The sequence below is a fragment of the Aquarana catesbeiana genome, linkage group LG02 (genome assembly GCF_042186555.1).
Source record: "Aquarana catesbeiana isolate 2022-GZ linkage group LG02, ASM4218655v1, whole genome shotgun sequence".
In the NCBI taxonomy this organism is placed as follows: domain Eukaryota; kingdom Metazoa; phylum Chordata; class Amphibia; order Anura; family Ranidae; genus Aquarana; species Aquarana catesbeiana.
In genome coordinates this window covers 642,674,172-642,695,015 of record NC_133325.1, presented here as the reverse complement: position 1 = coordinate 642,695,015, position 20,844 = coordinate 642,674,172, and the positions used below count along the sequence as shown (strand labels likewise).

At 45.3% G+C, this 20,844-nt stretch overlaps 1 long non-coding RNA gene across 1 annotated transcript; it reads left to right on the top strand.

Moving 5' to 3' along the window:
* The first annotated feature begins 18,830 nt into the window (after window positions 1-18,830).
* On the top strand, window positions 18,831-19,924 carry LOC141130045 (uncharacterized). The gene is made up of 4 exons (XR_012241964.1): window positions 18,831-18,937; window positions 19,237-19,323; window positions 19,437-19,527; window positions 19,753-19,924. It is a non-coding gene; the product is annotated as an uncharacterized lncRNA (long non-coding RNA).
* The last annotated feature ends 920 nt before the right edge of the window (window positions 19,925-20,844 follow it).

Genomic DNA, 20,844 nt, shown 5'->3' with positions numbered 1-20,844 from the left:
ATGTAAGTTACTATGTTTTTTTTTTAATACACTTTACAGTCTAACTCAGAGGTGCCTGCATTTGTTTTTCCGTGGGCTCCACAGTGACTGATCACTGTGGTAGCCAATCACAGGTTATCACAGCGATCAGATTATTGGTAACCAGTCCTCCCAGTTCCTTATCATTAGTACGAAACCCATAGCTATCCATGACAGCTCAGTCTCTATGCTGAAAGCGTGCTGTGCAACACACTGTCAGCACAAGCACAATAGTACATATATGAGGCCCCACTTCCATGAGGCTACATTTATGTGTATCCCCAGCAGCATATGCAGCATCCCCTAGAGCCTAGTCCCACAGGAGGGAGCACCATTGTGTTCTTTTGGGGCACACAGGTACAGTGTATACTGTCAACAGCTGCAACTCTCCTGCCTATGCATGCATTCAGGGAACATTTGAAAAATGCACATCAGGCTTGCAGTGCCATTCATTGTTAATGGCACCCCAAATATAGCCAGTGGGCATGTGTTTTCGTGCGTGTCAAAGCTTGTGGCTAATGTGCCAAAATGTACTCTAAAAATGTGCAAAGCTCAGTGCCACCTGCCTAAGCTCAACCCACCTGTCTATTTATTCTATCCTCAAGGGCAGTGGCCTCCAAACTGTTCCTTTATTTAGAAAGTTTGGAGACCCCTGCTCAAGGGCCTAAAGTGGAAAGCCCATTACTCCATTAAAGATTCTCTGCTTATTCTTTAAACCTCAAAGTAAATCAGATTTCAGAGTGCTTTGACAGGGGATCAAACACCTGTGCCGGCTGTATATGTAGCCAGATTATAGATCCCCTCAACACACCACCCCCAGCTCCCAGGTAGTTTTATATTGAATTGGGTTGACGTTACCACATCAGTACAAACTGAACTGTGGGCTAGTTTAGTAAAATTAGGCAGCTTCTGCCCACCTGGATTCAACCACCATTGGTCTCCTGTGCCTCTCTCTTCTACTCACCAGCACATCCATATAAAAATAAGGTATGTCACCCACACTACCACCTACCACTCCAATAGGCCTCCCCAGAGCCCACTCTCATTTACTGTCCAGGCTAAAGGAACTTAGAAAATGTAGGATACATTTCTATTACTAGGGACCCATTATTATTAATATCTTGGTGAGAGGGATGGTTTACATTGGTCTTGTAATTGGCTGCCACACCCCTCTTCTGACTGAGTGATCCAAAAGTTGAAAAATACTGAGCCCCCAAGTATCCATGCCAGTATTTTTGTGATTCAATTGCCCTCATGTGCTGTTATAAAGAAGTTCAGTTTAGGACCTCCTGAACATGGAAATACTGTATATCTGAATGCCTTCTGTGAGAATGATTTGCAGCAAGTGTCACTATATGGCATCTAACATCCAAGCTGCTCCTGCGTGGAAATGTAAGTTGAGGAGCTGCAGATCCAGTGTGAAAATGAGAGTGGGCAATTGGATGGAAGGAAAAGTAATGCAGGTCCTGTACACTGGGATTTCAGGGAAATTTGCAGGGAGTTGGGGCAATGCTTATTCATTCAAATCCCTGGCAGATCCCTGACTAACCTCCTACATGCATAGTTACAAATGTAGCGCTGGTAGATTTTAATCTACCGCTGATAGGTAAATTTAGTGGGCCGCTTGTTAGAGGGAGTTGGATTTGCCTCTGTTCCAGCTTGGCTGACGTTGCGTGTAGTTCCACATTGTGCCGGTGGGTGTCGTTGTCACCATCGGCTGGTGTTGGAAGAGCAACGTGTTGAAGTGGATGAGTGCTGCTCTGTCCCGGAGATAACTCGGTGGAGGTGGTCCTCTGGGTTGCATTCTGGGAGAGGGTATTTATGGGACAGACGCCATGTTTTAGGGTTTGTTTTCAGCCACCTGCTGGCCCTCCTGGCCGACAGGTATGCACTAGGAATACCACCTCGTGGTCCTCTGTTCAGGAGGCCCGCGTCGCTGCGGCATGTGCATGGACCCAGAAGCCTGTCTGGGGCCTACCACAGCAGCAGAGGAATGGTCCTGAGCTGTCTATCTTGAGTGAAGAAGCTGGACAACCGAGGAGATCCCAGGGGAGGACCCGTCATGGAAGGATCACGCAGAGTGCTGGTCCGGAGAGGGGCCTGGTGACTCGGTTGGAGGACGCATTCCGAAGTAATCTTACAGTATAGTACTGCCGGGTTGGCTTAAAGGTTCAAGTAATCTGTCTGACTTTCATCACAAACCGATACATCCTGTGGCAGAGGATCGCACGGGTTTTATTCCGAACAAGTCTGTGGCAGAGACTTTAGTTCGTGCTACGTACTGGCTGCTAAACAAGTGAGAGAGGTCTATCCAGGCGGGCAAAGATTGAATCCCACAGGGGGAGCGTTTTCAAATACAAGTGATCAATATTCAGAAAAATGTTCTAAAGAATACTAAGAAGAGTATTTGAGCTTCCCTGCAGCTTTCCTTCTACCTTTTTCCTGCTATTTCCCTTGTTCGTTTATTAAAGCATTGGAAAACCTACTCAAGTGTTTGGTGCTTATATCGTCCAGAGGTAAACTCAACGGAACCCTAGACCCCGTGCCGGTGAAACAGAGGTATCGAGAGTGAAGGTAACAAGCCCGCTTAAATCAGCAGCTCCACCAAGAATTATTGCTACACATACATAGTAGGTGAGGTTGAAAAAAGACACAAGTCCATCAAGTCCAACCTATGTGTGTGATTTTATGTCAGTATTACATTGTATACCCCCATAGGCGTGCGCACAGGGTGTGCCAGGTGTGCCTGGGCACACCCTAATCACCTTGTGTGGTGCATATTCCCCCCTGTTTAGACCACTGATATTTCATCCCCCAGAAAAATGTTACAAAATAAAATAAAACTAATGACACTGTTCACTGCCCTACTGACACCATCATACACATGCATATGTATTTGAGCTTTGGGGTGCACACCCTAATGCAAGAGGCTGCGCACACCTATGTATAGCCCTGTATGTTGTGGTCGTTCAGGTGCTTATCTAATAGTTTCTTGATACTACCGAAGCTCCCCGCTGAAACCACCACCTGTGGAAGGGAATTGCACATCCTGTCGCTCTTACAGTAAAGAACCCTCTAGACAGTTTAAGGTTAAACCTCTTTTCTTCTAATTTTAATGAGTGGCCACGTATCTTATTAAACTCCCTTTTAAGCCAGGGTCGGAGGCTGGCAGCAAACAGGAGTAGTCTGGAACAGACAGGAATCAGGTAAGCAGGTAACAAATAGCAAGGGTCTCAGAAAACGCTGTAGACCGGACAGCAAGAGGGCATGATGACAGACTCCTTTAAAGAGGCTTCTTGGCGCCAAGTGCTGTCACGCTGCGTGTCTGTGCGCACCTGCGCGTACCCACGCGCACAGCCCATGCGCACCCGCTCGCACCATCACGCACACGCGTGCTCCCGTTCACACTATTGCGCACCCGCGTGCGCCTGTTGACTCCTCTGACGGGGATTCTGTGCACAGGTCTTCCACAAGCAGCTGGATTACCAGGACGTCTTTCATGACATTGCCCCCCCCCCCCAATGGCAGCCTCCGGATGCCCAACTGTGCTATCTTACTTGGATGGGATCTCTTAAAGGCAAAAATCAAACTCTTGGCATGGATGTTGGACTCCGGCTCCCAGGAGTTCTCCTTGGGCCCATACCCCTTCCACTTCACCAGAAACTGGACTTGGTTACGTCTTTTCCTGCAATCCAGGATGGATGCAACTTCAAATTCGACTTCTCCATCGATGATCACAGGTTCAGGGGGCCCGACCTTCCGGTTGACAAAGGGATCAGGAACTGCAGGTTTGAGTAGGGCCACATGAAAGAGCGAGTGGATCCGGAATGATTCCGGTAACTTCAGCTTATAAGCCACGTTATTAATCTTCTTTACTACTGGGAAGGGACCCATGAATTTAGGGCTCAATTTCTTGGGAGGGCATGCCAGTCTTAAATTCAAAGTGGACAGCCAGACCTGATCCCCGGGCTTGAGATCAAGCTCCCCCCTTCTCTTCTTGTCATACACCTCTTTATTGTAATTCTGAGTCCTTGCCATAGTCTCCTGCAGAAGTTTATTATTTGACTAGAAGAAATTTAGGTTCTCCTGAACAGCTGGTACTGGGCACTCCGGGAGGTTGTTAGACAGGAACAGGAGGATGGAAACCGTAATTTGCAAAGAACGGTGATTGCTTTGTGGCAGAATGAACAGAATTGTTGTATGCAAATTCGGCAAGAGGTAGAAGAGGAGCCCAATCATCCTGGGAGAAAGAAGAAAAGCAGCGCAGATACTGCTCCAGCGTCTAATTTGTTCCTTCCGTCTGGCACCCCCCGATCTGTAGTGATATTTGCAGGGATGCCATGAAGCCTCACTACCTCCTTGGTGAATGTCCTAGCAGTCTCAGCAGTGGGTGTGCCCTTCATTGGTAAAAAGTGAGCCATTTTGGATAGTCTATCCACCACTGCAAAGATTGTAGTGTAGCCTTCAGAAGGTGGCAGCTCGACAATAAAATTCATGGAGATCATCCTCCATGGCCTCTCCGGGATGGGTAATGGCTTCAACAAGCCCCAAGCCTTAGACTTGCTGCCCTTGTTCTGAATGCAGGTGGCACATGCCTCCACATAGTCCTTGCAATCCTTCCGTTATTGTGGCCCCCAGAACGTGCGCTGAAGAAGTTCAGAGGTCTTGTGCACACCGAAATGTGATCATGAGAGGAGCTAAGGACCGACGCTCGCACCTCCTGGGGTACGAAAATCCTGTCCTTATACCACAGAAGATCATCTCTGGCCTGTAGAGTGGTATCAGGTGGAGAAGGGGCACCCATTAAGGCTTGTTTGATTTTGTGAAAGCAAATCCCCTTGGAGCAGGAGAAAGTTTCCTGAAGACAGGATGGTGTCTGGAGATGAAGATGCTTCAGGTCCGTTGTACATTCGCGACAAAGCGACAAGCTTGGTGTTCTTCGACTCGGGGCGATAGGTTATGTGGAATGAAAATCTGGTAAAGAAAAGTGCCCACCTGGCCTGTCGTAGTCTCAATCTCTTGGCAGTCTTTAAGTATTCCAGATTCTTTTGATCTGTATAAACTAGAATTGGATGGGCTGCTCCCTCTAAAAGATATCACTGTTCTTTGAGCGCGGCCTTGATTGCTAAAAACTCTCGATCGTCAACATCATAGTTCCTCACCGCCTCAGATAGTTTGCGAGAGAAAAAAGCGACTGGGTGCAGAAGAGCTCTAGCCCCCTGTCTCTGGGAAAGCACTGCTCCAACCACTATCTCCGAGGCGTCCACCTCCAAAATGTATGGTAGGGTAGAATCAGGGTGCTTTAAGACTGAGGCTGAGACAAACAGATCTTTCAGAGTTGTAAAAGGCGCCTGAGCTTCAGGAGACCAATGGAATTTAAGGCCCTGCTTGGTTAACCTCGTAATGGGGGAAATGATGGTGGAAAACCCCTTGATGAACTTTCTGTAGAAATTCGCGAAGCCCACAAAACGTTGAATTCCCTTCTTGTCGGTAGGAGCTGGACAGTCCAGAATGGCAGAAACCTTCTGAGGGTCCATTTTAATGCCCTCCATGGAAATAATCAGACCAAGGAACTGGATGCTCTCTTGTTCGAAGACACATTTTTCAGGTTTAGCGTAAAGGCCATGCAGTCGAAGTCGTGTTAAAATATTTCTGACATGTTTGCGATATTCAGCTAAAGAGTAAGAAAAAATCAGAATGTCATCTAAGTAAATAATAACAAATAGGTCGAGATAGTCTCTGAAGATGTCATTCACGAAGTATTGGAATGTGGCAGGAGCATTACAAAGCCTGAAAGGCATGACTAAATATTCAAAGTGCCCAAACCAAGTGCGGAAAGCGGTTTTCCATTCATCTCCACTACGAATGCGGACAAGATTGTAGGCACCAAGAGGGTCCAGCTTGGAGAACACTACTGCAGACCCCAGTCTTTGAAAAAGTTCTGGCACTAAGGGCAGAGGATATCATTTTTTAATCGTAATTTTATTAAGTGCCCGATAATCTATGCATGGGCGTAGAGAATGGTCTTTTTTCTCCACAAATAAAATTCCTGCTCCTGCCGGGGAGGTGGAGGGTCGGATGAACCCTTTTGCTAGGTTGTCGTCAAGATAAGTCTTTCATGCTCCTAATTCCAGCTCTGTTAAAGGAAAAAATCTCCCAAAAGGAATCTCTGCTCCCGGAAGGAGTTCGATTGGGCAATCGTACGGTCGATGTGGAGGGAGAGTCTCCGCACCCTTTTGACTGAAGACGTCCAGGAAACTGTGGTAAGCTTCAGGTACAGCTTGACGGGTTTCGGCGTCAGCTTTCAGGCATAGTAGGGAAGAAGGACATCAGTGATTTCCGGTAGGCAGTGTTGGTGACAATAAGAAGATAGGAAATCAACCTTCCCCGAGATCCAATCGATTTGCGGGTTATGGGCCTTCAGCAAAGGCATACCTAGTATGATGGAAAATAGTGGAGACTCAATGACGTCTATACACAGTAACTCCTGAGTTCCTGCAATGGTGGTATGCAGAGGTAAGGTCTCCTGGGTTACTGGCCCAGATTTAAGAGTAGAGCCATCGGCCAAATACACTGAAAGTCCTTTCGCTCTGGGCCGAAGGGGAATGTGATGTCTGGAAGCGAAGGACAAGTCCATGAAGTCACTGCAAGCCCCGGAATCAATTATAGTGCTGGTTGGTATATTCCCTCCTGGGAGATGTAAGAGAATAGGAACAGCCAGATGAGAAATATTATTCGGCACAACGGGGGTAAGAGCAGGAGAGATGGAAAAACACTCACGAAGCTTTGCTGGGCAAGTTCGTACAAAATGTCCCGGTTCTCCACAGTACAGGCAAAGGTTACCAGCCCAATGGCGTTGGCGCTCTTCAGGAGTAAGTGAAGGGCGTAACAAGCCCAACTGCTTCGGTTCCGGAGTGTCTGAGGCGGCAGTGGCCGGAGCTGGGGAGGCAGAGTGGGGAGAACTAGGCACACGGGGCAACATCCAGACAGGACGAGAAGGGTCAGAGGATCGCTCCGTACGTCGTTCTCTTAGACGTCTGTCTATCTGGATGGACAATCAATGAGGGCTTCTAGAGTCTCTGGGGTGCCCACTCGGGCCAGTTCAACTTTTAAAGATTCCGAAAGGCCCATATGGAACTGGTACCGTAAGGCAGCATTATTCCAATTTGTGTCAGAACTCCAATGCCTAAATTCCGACACATAGTCCTCCACAGGTCTGCGGCCTTGCTGCAGGGCATGCAAAGCTGCCTCCTCGGTAGCGGTTAGTTGTGGATCCTCATAGAGTATTGACATGGCCTGAAAAAAGGTGCTTAAAGTATCAAGCGAGGCATCCTTCTTCTCCAGAAGACGATGAACCCAGGACTGGGGTTTGCCTGACAACAGTGAAATAACGAATACCACCTTGCTGGCTTCAAGAGAGAAAGTCCTCGGCTGTAGAGCAAAAAAAAGTTCACATGCGTTACGGAATGTCCTGAATTTACTCCGGTTGCCTGAGAATCTTTCAGGCGTGGGAACCCTGGCCTCTGGCGGCATCATCACCACTGAAGGTGCAACAGAAGTCCCGGAAGCAGAAGGTGTGGATGCGGATAGGGCTTGGATACGTCCCTCCAGTTGAGTATAGCCCTCTTGCAGGCTCTTTTCTGCCTGAGTAAGTCCAGCAAGGTGGCGGCAGAGCTCGTCCATGGGAGAGGCTCCCTGCGTGGGCTCGGACATGGCTGTCCGGTACTGTCACATACCTGGTGATGGAGCCCAGAATGCAGGGAGCGGCCTCTCCTAAGCCTCTGGCTCGAGAACCCCTGGTAGAGGAGACAGGGACTCGGGAGTGCAGAGGAGCACAAGCACATGACAGATGGCAGGTGTAGGGGCTAATCTGGACCTCTGAGGCAGCTGAAGAGAGACTGGCAGGAACACTGGAACAGCAGACTGCAAGGAGGTACACTTGACTTGGCCGGAACACTGGAACAGCTGGCTGTAGGGAGGAGCTCTGGTGCTTGGCAGAAACTCTGGAACAGCAGACAGCAAGGAGGTGTTCTGTAGTTCGGCAGGAACACTGGCACAGCAGACTGCAAGGCGGTACGCTGAACTTGGCAGGAACACTGGAACAGCTGGCTGTAGGGAGGAGCTCTGGCACTTGGCAGGAACTCTGGAACAGCAGACAGTGAGGAGGTGTTCTGTAGTTCGGCAGGAACACTGGCACAGCAGACTGCAAGGAGGTACGCTGAACTTGGCAGGAACACTGGAACAGCTGGCTGTAGGGATGAGCTCTGGCGCTTGGCAGGAACTATGGAACAGCAGACAGCGAGGAGGTGTTCTGTAGTTTGGCAGGAACACTGGCGTGGTCAGACAGGCCGGATCAACACTGGCGGGCAGAGCAGGTACCAGACGGAGGCAGGAGAGTAGTCGGGGTGCAGGCCAGGTCAGAAACGGGCGGGCAGCGAACAAACCAAAGGAAGAGGCAGGAGAGTAGTCAGGACAAGCCAGGGTTGGAGGCTGGAAGCAAACAGGAGTGGTCTGGAACAGGCCGGGTAAACAGGAATCAGGTAAGCAGGTAACAAATAACGCTGAACAGAAAACGCTGTAGACTGGACAGCAAGAGGGCATGATGACAGACTCCTTTAAATAGGCTTCTTGGCGCCAAGTGCTGTCACAGCCCGTGCGCGCCGGCTCGCACCATCATGCACACGCGTGCGCCCGTTCACGCTATTGCGCACCTGGGTGCGCCCGTTGACTCCTCTGACGGGGATTCTGCGCACAGGTCTTCCACAAGCAGCTGGATTACCAGGACATCTTTCATGACACTCTTTTACTGTTTATATACTTAAAGGATTTCTTGGGTTTTTTTTTCTCTCCTCCGCTATGTGTCTTCCTTGTTCTATCTTAGCCGCTCTAATTGCACCCTTACATTTCTTGTTGCATTCTTTGTAAAGTCTGAATGCTGATGATGATCCCTCAGCCTTGTATTTTTTGAAGGCCTTCTCCTTTGCTTTTATATGCATTTTTACATTGGAGTTAAGCCATCCAGAACTTTTGTTCGCTCTTTTAAATTTATTTCCCAATGGGATGCACTGGCTAATGCCCTTATTTAATATGCTCTTAAAGCAAACCCATCTCTCCTCTGTGTTCTTTTTTCCTAGGATTTTATTCCAATTTATATCTTCTAGCAAGGTTCGTAGATTAGGGAAGTTGGCTCTTTTGAAATTTAGTGTCTTTGTATTCCCCTTATGTTTCCTATTTGTGTTAATTATACTGAAGCTAATTGACCTGTGATCGCTGTTTCCTAAATTGCCTCTTATTTCCACATCCGTGATCAGGTCTGTATTGTTGGTAATCAGTAGGTCTAGTAATGCTTTGTTTCTAGTTGGTGCGTCTACCATCTGACCCATGAAATTGTCCTGCAAAACATTTAAGAGGTAAATAATGTAGCACTAAATAGTGAATGCAAATATGGTAATATAAGTGATAAAGAAGACAAATCAAACATATGATGATAAACACAGAATGCCCAATCTGTGAAAAAAACAATATGTCATTTTAAATGAACAGTCCGATAATATGAAGTAGGGTCCAACGTAGGTCCAATCATACACCACGGAATGGTAAAGGGACGAGGAAATACAAATGATGAACACTGTTCGGTATGGAGACCATCAGGGATATTGCATCCTCAAACATGAAAATAAATGCGTGTGCCCTTACCGGAACTGGTGGACGCCTATGTCAGCGACAAGGAATCATACAGGCATGATGCCACGGATGGCCGATGTATGGAACTCCAGATGGACTGGGACCTCAGGGATGGAATCCAAGGAAGGGATGAAAAACCTCAGAATGGACCTAGAATCCTAGAAGCTGCAGGCTGATTCTAGATGGTATAATCAGCAGGGGACCGGAGCCACTCTCACCAAAATCATATGTGGAGAAAAAAAATGCTTCCACATGGTGCAGATCAAAAAAAGGTAGTATTTTATTTCTAAAAAAACACATACAGGGATAAAATGTGATCACAGAAGTGAAAACATGGCAATGTGGTGAGCAATAAGCCAATCCCTACGTGTTTCAACCAATGGGTCTTCAACAGGGGCATATATTGTATATATATCGATATATGCCCCTGTTGAAGACCCATTGGTCGAAACGCGTAGGCAATGGCTTATTGATATATGCCCCTGTTGAAGACGCCATTTCGTTTTATGTGCATTACTGCCAGTTTAACGCCATATAGTTTTGCATGCGTTACTGCCAGTTTAACACCATATAGTTCTGTGTGTTACTGCCAGTTTAACGCCATGTCGTTTTGTGTGCATTACTGCCAATTTAACGCCATATCGTTTTGTGTGCGTTACTGCCAGTTTAACGCCATATAGTTCTGCGTGCGTTACTTCCCGTTTAATGCTATATAGTCCTGTGTGCGTTACTGCCAGTTTAACACCATATCGTTTTGTGTGCGTTACTGCCAGTTTAACGCCATATAGTTCTGTGTGCGTTGCTGCCAGTTTATCGACATACCGTTTTGTGTGGGTTACTGCCAGTTTAACGCCATATAGTTCTGTGCGTCACTGTACGTTTGGCCCATTATATTGCAGTATATTATATTGTATCTGTGGAGTGTGTCTATGTAGTGTGAGTACGCATATTAAAGTGCACCAAACACCTCTTTACATTGATTAAAGTGCATCTACGTACAGATTTCAACTTCTTCTTTATATTTGCTTATAAGCACCGCCCCCTCCCTCCCAATAATGTCTGGGAGGACAAGAAGGAGAGGCAGACATTCCCTTGGCACTGTAAGGGGGCCAGCAACAAATGTGTCCACAGGCAAAGGTGGACATGGTGGTCAGTCCTCAGGTAGGGCATCATTTCCTCTGTTTAGTGAGTTTGCCCATGCTATCCAGCCACAGCATGCAGAGGAGGTGGTGGATTGGCTTACTAAACCTTCCTCATCCTCCTCATCCTCTGTCACGTAAGCAGAGACAAGTGTGCAGTCCCCTGCAGTTGCCAGAGTGGATAAACCTGCCTCCTTGTCCACATCTATTCCTGCCATAGCCCCAGCATCAGTCATTGAGGAGTCAGCTGAGTTATTTGACCACAGCATCAGCTACTTGTACCTTGATGATGCCCAGCAATTACTGGATTCAAATGTTGGTTCTGAGGTTGAGGATGACAGGAACATGAGCCTAGAGAGAGGGGAGAACACTGGTAGACAAATTGGCATTCATGTTCCCCAAGCCGCAGTGTATTGCCAAGTTGTCTCCAGTGGTAATGATGAAGATGGAGGAGATAGAGATGATGATGATGATGAGGTCATTGATGCAACTTGGGTGCCAGATAGAGCAGATGAGGAAACTGAAGGTGAGGCGACACAACCCCAAGGAGGCTGACATCAAGAAAGAGTAGAGGGCAGCCACCCTAGTCCATCACATTCTGCAGCTGTTATGTCCCGGCCCACTCCCCAAAGCTCAGCTGTCTGGGCCTTTTTCAGCACATCTGCAACAGATCGCACTGTTGCTATCTGCAAACTGTGTCTCAGGCACATCAAACATGGCAAAAACACATTTTGGTACCACATGCTTAACAAGGTATTTAACGTCCAACCACTCAAGGGTACCTCTATAGGGTTACGGTGGGAAGGAGCCCCCGACACCCAAAGAGTAAGTTTTCTGCACCTGTTTGACAGGTGCATATCATTGCAATTTTTTTACTGCAAGGCCAATTCTTGCGTTCATCAAGAGTACCTCTATAGGGTTATGGTGGGAAGGCGCCACCGACACCCAAACACCAATATTTATGCACCCATTACTTCTATCCAAAGTCAAAGTGACATGAATGTATCCAAAAAATCTCTAATCTTGTTCCCAGTGCACTACATTGTGGCCTCATCATACACATTGGCTCCCCAGCTGTTGCTGAGCAAAATAAAGGCAGCTTGCATAAAAAAATGTCATTTTTTTTGGCTTTATAAATGCAATTATTGCTGCAGCAGATTCTAGACATGGTACAGATCTGACACTTTACAGGTAGACCAAGGAGACCCCCCCAGGCACTATATTGGAAGGAATTTTTCATTTTTATGCTTTCACTTTGAAAATAAAAAAAATCACTGCTCATTTAAAAATGACATTTTTCACAAACTTTTTTTTATTGATACATGTCCCCCAGGGCAAGATCCGGACCCCTATAACCATTGTATGCCCAATTACTTGCATATAAGCCTTCAAAATGGGCACTTTTGATTTTTGACATTCGGGTCCCATTGACTTTAATGGGGTTCATTATTCGGGTCCGAATAATTATTATTCCTATGAATTAAGATGAAAAAACACTTGGCAGTGACTGGCGCCCCAGCCCCCAGCCATTGGCTCCCGCTGCTGTCAATAAAATCCAGTGATGTGGGTGGCGGGGGGCGGGGCCGAGTCATACATTCGGCGGCTATGGACGCTGAATGATGGACTCGGGAGCGTGCCTGCAAGGTAACCCCCCCCGGGAGAGCGCTTCTCCTAGGGTGTTATCTGATGTGGGGAGGGGCCGTGAGAGCCGCCGAGGGACCCCAGAAGACGAGGATCGGGGCCACTCTGTACAAAACGAGCTGCACAGTGGAGGTAAGTATGACATGTATGTTATTTTTTTTTTTTAAATAAACAAAGCTTTACAATCACTTTAAATACTTTCTTTAGCTCTGTGTGTATAAAAGACCGCATAGACGAGTTCTTGCTGGAAAAAAATTATCTTAAGCAACAGACAGCTTGGATTAATGAAAGACAGAAGTTGTCAAACAAATCTGATTTCTTTTTATGAGGCGGTAAGTAAAACTCTGGACAGACGGGTGGCTGTGGAGGTGGTATACTGGGAGTTTGCAAAAGCGTTTGACACAGTTCCCCACACACGGCTAATGTGTAAGGTAAAGTCTACAGGCTTGGAAAGATCAATTTGTACATGGATAGAGAACTGGCTAAAAGTCTGAATTCAGAGAGTAGTGGTTAATGAGTCTTACTCTGAATGGTCTAAGGCTATCAGTGGTGTACCCCAAGGTTCAGTGCTGGGACCATTACTTTTTCATATATTAACCTCCCTGGCGGTATGATTATTTCATATTTTTGATGCTGAAAGTGGTACCATTATTTTGCATGGAAATTTGGCATTTTATATTGTAGGCCTGTAATTCTTAGGAATAACTCACTTAAATCTGCATAAACCAGAGTCTAGTAGACATCTCGGGTATGATAAAGTTTGAAACACGAAATCATAAATTATAATATAATAACTATAAATAATTATACCAAATAATAATAAAATAATAATAAAAATTATTCAATAATGTAATCAAATCAAAAACACTGAAATTTGCTCAGTTGCAGAATTGTCGCTGTCATTACTTTTCAGTGTTTGATGACGGATCTCCCCACAAATCACTATCGTTCAATTCTGCGAGTGATTCTAATTTATTATCACTGTTTTCTAGCTGGTCTAAAACCACTTTTGATGTAAAGGGACGGTTTTGGTTGCTATGGACAATCTCCAGTTTCCAGGCAGAAAGAACAGTTTTTATAATATAAAACTGCATGCAGGGCACTGGAGAAACCACTAGGGACAAAAGGGATGTGAAATAATTTCATACAGTAATGTAATCTATAAGATTACAGTGTACTGTATGTATTGTGTGTGTTTCACTTTTGGAATTTGGCGCCGTTCTCCGTCCCTGTGCGTCGCAACGCTCACAGGGAACGGAGTCCGGCTCCGTGATAAATCGAGCGGAGGACGAGCCGCTCACACTGTGGGGAGACATCGCAAGATCCTGGGGACAAAGTAAGCTCTTCCTGGATCCTGCGATGCGATCCCGAGTCTGGCTCAGGGTTACCACTTTTGGTTCTGAAATTCCACCCCAAGCAGACTCGGGAATACCGCCAGGGAGGTTAATAAATGATATACTGTAGGGTCTGGGATTAAAAGTACCATTTCAGTGTGTGCAGATGACACCAAGCTATGCAGTGGAATGATGTCCTTACATGATGTCTCCAACTTACAAGCCGACCTCAACGCACTGTTTAATTGGGCAACTATGTGGCAACTTAGGTTTAATGTTGATACATGTAAACTTATGCACTTTGGAGCTAAGAATATGTATGCATCACACATACCAGTTCAACTGGGGGAATCAATGGTGGAGAAGGATCTGGGTGTTTTGTTAGATCTTAGGCTTAATAATAGCACGCAATACCAAGCTGCAGTTTCCAAAGGGAGCAAAGTCCTTTCTTGTATTAGGAGAGGTATGGACTCCAGAGAGAGAGATATAATTTTGCCCCTGTACAAATCATTGGTAAGACCTCATTTGGAATATGCAATTTAGTTTTGGGCACCAGTTCACAAAGGATATTGGGAAACTTGAGAAATTCCCGAGAAGGGCAACCAAACTGATAAGAGGCATGGAGGAGCTCAGCTAAGAGGAAAGATTAGAGGAACTAATTTTATTCTCACTTGAGAAGAGGTGATTAAGGGGGGATATGATCAATATGTACAAATACATAAGTGGTCCATATAGTGAACTTGGTGCTGAGTTATTCACTTTAAGGTCATCACAGAGGACAAGGGGGGACTCATTACGTCTGGAGGAAAAGAGATTTATTCTCCAAATACTGAAAGGTTTGTAAGAGCTGTGAAAATGTGGAATAGACTCCCTCAAGAGCTGGGTCTGCCCAGATCAGTAGATCCCTTTTCAAAAAGACCTGGATTATTTCCTATATGTACATAATATAACTGGATACTGACATTTATAGGTAAAGTTGATCCAGGGAATATCTGATTGCCTCTCGGGGGATCAGGAATAAATTTATTCTCCGGCTGGAGCAAATTGGATAATGCTTTGATGTTATTTTTTGCCTTCCTCTGGATCAACTGTGGGTATAGGATTGTGTTTATGGGATTGTATGATTTTTTTTCCCCTTTTATTGGTTGAACGAGATGGACTTGTGTCTTTTTTAAACCTGAATAACTATGTTATGAATGGGAGCACTGGCCACCCGAGGGTTTTTTCTGCTGTCCCATTTAAAAACAGCACTGTAGAAATATACATCAATCACTTCGCCATTTAAAATGGTTTATTTTTATTATGGACTAATAAATAAGAAAAGGTGTGAGCTAGGAAAAACACGGATTTCTCTGAAGATGCTAATTTTTATTTTATTATCACGCAAACTGGCATAATGCAAAACAAAGTCTTACTAGTCTCAAACATTTAAATATTAAATGTCGGACATGTACTGTATATTGTATATATTATTACAAGTATTCATAAAACAGCAGTTGTGCATTTTAGTGCTAACAGCCAGAGACAGAAACACACCTAAAACTATTTCATTTTTGTGCCAAGTTACTGGCAATGTGGCTGGATCAGAATGAGAAATACTCCACCCTGGATAGTTAAGCTAGCATTCCTGAGACATTAACTTATCGAACCATGCAAGCCCAGAAGGACTAACCTAGTCTGGAGAGTGAGACCCAGGACTCAAAGGGGAAGAGCTTCTTACTTGTTGACATGAATTTGGAAAGTATGTTGTACATTGATTCTACTTGTAGTAAGTTCCTTAATATATTTAATATATGGTCACGAAAATATATATACAGTATATATTTCTGCTCTAAACCCCTCCTTGAAGATAAAAATGCACACATAGGAGTATTCAGTTATAGTGAATGATATAATTTGCTGGAGAGGCAATTTAGGACATTTAAGGTTATATCTGTACAACATAACTCAAAAGAGAAAAAGAAGAAACATATAAAATTGAGTCATGTCAGGTTTTACGCATCTGTTTAGCAACAAATCTATATGCGGTGTTTTATATTTATAACCACATTCAATAGTATTAGATGGCTTCAAGATTGCATAGACATAGAGAAACCTTAGGAAACATAGAGGCTGCCATGGCTGACCTATGCTTCTTAACAGTGGCGGCTGGTGGTTTTGTGTTTGGGAGGGTGGCAAACAACCACTCCCCCGCGGCACCTCAAACCCCCCCCCCGCTGCCTGCCGGTCCACTGGCACTTACCCCATCGGCGGCAGGGATTGGCAGGCACATCGGGGATCAGAGGGCACACAGCATCGGGGATCGTGGGCACATCGGGCAGGGGATCAGGCTTCGGCGGGCATCTGGCAGCGTCTCCTGTGTCCTCTTCTCTTCTCTTGCTTTTCTAACACACCTGGGTGGACTCAGAGTGCAATGCTCTGTGCTCCAAATCCAGCCTATTTTGAAGCCTATTAGAGCCCTGGCTCTAATCAGGTGCTTCAAAAAAACACCCCCACCGCTGTAATTCATGTGCCCGGCGTCCTGAAAGGGGCCAGACACATGAATAGGAGGTGGCTGCGGCAGGCCGTGAATAGATTCATGCTACGCATGAATCTATCCATTAACCGCATAGTGGGGTGGCGGCTTCTGAAAAAGTTATTTGCAAAAGGTACTCTCTTCCTTTTGTTCTTCTTTCATAGCCTGAGCTGCAATATTTGGTAGCATACCTTGCACTAAAAGTCTAGGTACTGTATTCCCCCCACAGTTGTCTTTTTTTCTCTTTCACGCAGGCTATAACTCTGGGTTTTAATCTGAATTTTATGATATGCATTCTTGTTTTAGGTCAGTGACTTGAAAAATAGTGAAGTAAGCAAAATAGCCAGACAACTGTCATGTTTTGAAGGAGGTCAGCCACAGTAATTATTTTACCCATGGCAGGGTTTAAAGCAGGACTGGACAAATCCCAGGTGCCACATAGTGAAAGCACTTAAAAATTACTGATGCAAGTAGCTAACTTTCTAAACCTTTCCTATTGCTTCAAAAAGAAGGTCAGGGAATTATCACGGTGCCAACCAATAATTGAAGTCCATAAGATAAAATAACAGTATTTTATTCACATATAATTTAAAGAGATGTATAGACATACATACCCTGTTTCCCCGAAAATAAGACCTAGCATGATTGTCAGTATTGGCTGCAATATAAGCCCTACCCCCCAAATAGGCCCTACCCTGTTTCCCCAAAAATAAGCCCTACCCTGAAAATAAGACCTACAAGGACTTTAACTAGGGCTTATTTGGGGGGTAGGGCTTATATTGCAGCCATCACCGACAATCACGCTAGGTCTTATTTTAGGGGAAACAGGGTATCAGGGGTGTGAACAATACAAAAAATATTCAGACAAATAAATAGCCAACTGAGCAATAGTTTCACACAAGCCCGCCTATGGCGTGATGGCAGGTCATGTGAACAGGTATATGAAGTCCTACATGTTTCGCCTAAATAGGCTTCCTCAGGGACAGTTGGTAATACCTGTATTCTTATCTTGAGATTCTATAACAAAAAGTGGTAACAATCAGACAATATATTAACAACAGTTACAATTGCAGGGTTGTATAAAAGTGCTGAAATGCTGAAATGCTTTGTGGCTGTCATACATGGCTACAGATCATCCCACATAGTAATCACCGGTACAAGGGCCTCACCCACCAGCCACCCCAGATCCCCCCATTGTTAACCAAAGGCACATTCAGACCTCCCCGGGCAAACGATGGAAAATACCTACCAATGGGTACCCAATGGACAGGCGTGGGAAACCCTGGAGTGAATCCAAGGGCTATAGACACAGTAGGAGGCTGCAGGGGGCGAAAAAGGACCTGGAAAAGGAAATTACCAATATAAGTAAGAGGGTTATGGCGAATCACCCATAGAATCCTGGGTGTACCCGCCAGCAAAATATAGGGCTAACATAGCCTCAAGAGATATTTACTATTTATGCAAAAAATAAGGTAAAGGAAAGGACAGGGCACCCAATATGCTGGCTTATTGTTGAACAGAAATAGCAGATGGAAGATCACTGTAAGTAGAAAAAATACTAATAAATTAAAACCAAGCAAATGCATGGCTGTGTTGCAAAAAGACATCTCCTGCATGACTGTTATTGCAGAAGACATCTAATTTAGGCAAAAGTATATGCCCAGGGGTAACTTCACTCACCCAAGAATCCAATGATGCTATTAAAGTAGTAGAAAGCCAATGGAATAAGGATTAATGAGAGCAGTTTAGTTCATGACCATGACCATGACCATGTCATATCATGTATCCGTGACTTTCTTTTTCTTTTTCTTTTTTATTCTTCATTTAGTTTTCACATTGTTATTAATTTATTTTTATGTATTAAAGTGTATATGTCGGTCCTGTATTTATATAATCTTCATTATTTTCTTTTTGCTTTATTTAGTTTTCACATCTTGACCTAATTGCATTGATGCTTTGTGGTTGTCGTGTCTGGCTTACTGCATGATCGACGGGGATGTCCTCCATCCCCCAAAGGTGTGTGGGGGCACGTGGGTCACATATACCCCCCGTGCGGTCCTGGCCTCTTCCTCCCACGTTGCCTGGTCACTGGCTGTCCTCCGATGTCCCCCTTGCTCCCCCACGTTTCCCTGGGGCATACCCCTCCCTCTGACACTCATCCTATCTCTAAGGGGATGCCGCGGGCGGGCGTGGATTCGATCCTGGCTAAGGTGATCTCGGGCCATTACAGACACCTTGGCTGTATGGACACCCAAAGGCGATGCTGCTTCTGTCAGCATTCGCCCGCTCCTAGCCACTGCCCTGAGAGGATCCTTATCCAGCCACGTATCCTCCAGTGATTGGCGGCTCTGTCAACTGACAGATCAGGCTGCCCACTGTGTCTTGCGCTGCATGTATTACACACGGCAGCGTCAGACTCTCCCGCATAGCCCCCTGGACCTTGTAGGCTTACTTGGTCCATCATCGGGTGCATGCGCAGTGGCGATTTCTGTCCGCTCACACGTTTGGGACGCCTGACGTGTGTGGGGGGCTTAAAAGGCTGGCGAACCCGGCCATTTCTTCGCCAGCGTTCCCAGGGCAACCACGCTTATGCCAGATTTATTAAGGTATGTCACCCTCCCTTAGTGATGCGATCTCTTTAGATCTCCTCTCTGTTTTACAACTATACCGATCCTTGTTGAACTAAACTGCTCTCATTAATCCTTATTCCATGGGCTTTCAACTACTTTAATAGCATCATTGGATTCTTGGGTGAGTGAAGTTACCCCTGGGCATATGCTTTTGCCTAAATTAGATGTCTTCTGCAATAACAGTCATGCAAGAGATGTTTTTTGCAACACAGCCATGCATTTGCTTGTATTGGTTTTAATTTATTAGTATTTTTTTCTATTTTTTCTACTTACAGTGATCTTCCATCTGCTATTTTTGTTCAACAATAAGCCAGCATATTGGGTGCCCTGTCCTTTCCTTTCCCTTATTTTTTGCATAAATAGTAAGTATCTCTTGAGGCTACATTAGCCCTATATTTTGCTGGCGGGTACACTCAGGATTCTATGGGTGATTCGCCATAACCCTTTTACTTATATTGGTAATTTCCTTTTCCAGGTCCTTTTTTGCCCCCTGCAGCCTCCTACTGTGTCTATAGCCCTTGGACTCACTCCAGGGTTTCCCACGCCTGTCTATTGGGTACCCATTGGTAGGTATTTTCCATCATTTGTCAGGGGAGGTCTGAATGTGCCTTTGGTTGACATTGGGGGGGATCTGGGGTGGCTGGTGGGTGAGGCCCTTGTACCGGTGATTACTATGTGGGATGATCTGTAGCCATGTATGACAGCCACAAAGCATTTCAGCACTTTTATACAACCCTGCATTTGTAACTGTTGTTAATATATTGTCTGATTGTTACCACTTTTTGTTATAGAATCTCAAGATAAGAATACAGGTATTACCAACTGTCCCTGAGGAAGCCTATTTAGGCGAAACATGTAGGACTTCATATACCTGTTCACATGACCTGCCATCACGCCATAGGCGGGCTTGTGTGAAACTATTGCTCAGTTGGCTTTTTATTTGTCTGAATATTTTTTTGTATTGTTCACACCCCTGATATGTATGTCTATACATCTCTTTTAATTATATGTGAATAAAATACTGTTATTTTATCTTATGGACTTCAATTATTGGTTGGCACTGTGATAATCCCCTGACCTTCTTTTTGACCATTGGTAATTATACTATTGGGATGAGGTGCCGTATTGTCATGAGGACTATCTAGTCATTCAATCCTTTCCTATTGCTGTCACTGGAGGTAAATATTTTTTGGCTCTTAAAAAGGAACATATACACACAGCTTGAATGTTTCAAAAATGAATCTACAATTGAACAAAACCATTTCAATTTCCCTTTAAAACTGTCTACTGTCTCCTGGGCTGAAAAAACAAACAAACTGTAAACTCTATTGGCTGTAATGCCAGGGTGCAAGTGGAGATGGGAAAGTAAATGGGAGTGAGGAAGTGCACAGGGCAGGGCACATTATACTTTGGGGATGGGGTGGTGACCTGCAAGTGGAAATGGGGAAGTAAATGGGAGTGAGGGAGTGCACAGGGCAGAGAACTGGATGGTCTGGGGAAGCTTTTATTTTACACAGTGCTAAGCACTGCTACCTTGCTGGGAAGGGAAACACTCACCATTTCACATACAGACAGACAATGTACATATTCGTCACACAAGGAATCTTCAGTTATCGTCCAAAGGTTTTTATTCCAGATGGATCACATCACAAAGACAAGTGCAACGTTTCGGAGCAACGCAGGACCCCTTCGTCACATGCCTGACAAAGGGGTCCTGCGTGCCTCCGAAACGTTGCGTTGCACTTGTCTTTGTGATGTGATCTATCTGCAATAAAAAACTTTGGGCGTTTTTTCCCAACCCCCCTCTTCCCCTAAGCCCTCACCTTCTTTCTTTCTCGATTTCTATTGAACCTGCTTTGGTTCTCTTCATATTGACACTTCCT